Here is a 915-nt window from a genome sequence, read left to right on the forward strand (position 1 = left end):
AGATGCTTATGCCAGTTTTTATCTCGGCTGTGTGGAGGGCTGGTCGGGTCGAGTCTGGCATCAAAATGCATCAATAATTTCCAGAGTTTGATGGGGGGCGGGACAGACTGGACAAGACAGCAGTAAAGTTTTTTATGTATGTCTGATTGCTCCCAAATAATCTCTTTCCACTACTAGAATTCATCACATGCTCATGAAGCAGACGATGGCATCATTTTTCCCAAAAGACTTCTGTGTTTCCTTTTAATTAAGCATGTGTTGGTTACTCAGCTGCCCATTATTTTACCAGGGTGCTATACTCTGGTGATGATGATGTTGTTGTGGTTGTGATGATGTGGCTGTTATGAAATGATGTCAATGCAGAAAACAGTAACATTATTCCAACCCCAAACAGCCTGTATCTCAAGCAATAAGACATTGTGAAGTAACCAATGAACCAACAATCGATATGAGTCAGATTGCTTATGATCTGCATCAAGAATTGTAAAACCTAACAAACTTGTAAAGCCCTATGACACTTGGAAATGGGGAGGGAGGGCAGAGAAATCTTACATCACCCCAGTAGGTGTGAGGAAGACGGGGGAAATATAACCCATCAGGATCATAACTGGTAACTCATAGAAAGCAGTCTCGAGTCAGCATTAGACAATAGCAAAACTACAAAGACATGTGGAGGGAATCAGGAGCAATCCTAACAACCTCTTAACAGGAGGTCATACGCATAGAGTCGGTGGCGGACCCTAGAGCGGAGCAGGGGGACAGGAGGAGGCTTGTGTCCCAACCCTGAAGACTCCCGGAGCCTCACCAAGGACTATCAGTACGACCACCGAGGGCTACATCCCTACTGCCAAGGAGACCACGGGAGAAAAGGAGTGCCTTCGGAGGCCAGGAACTCTGAGGTCGCCCACCCCCATT

This window comes from Ochotona princeps, chromosome 3 (genome assembly GCF_030435755.1).
Source record: "Ochotona princeps isolate mOchPri1 chromosome 3, mOchPri1.hap1, whole genome shotgun sequence".
Lineage (NCBI taxonomy): Eukaryota > Metazoa > Chordata > Mammalia > Lagomorpha > Ochotonidae > Ochotona > Ochotona princeps.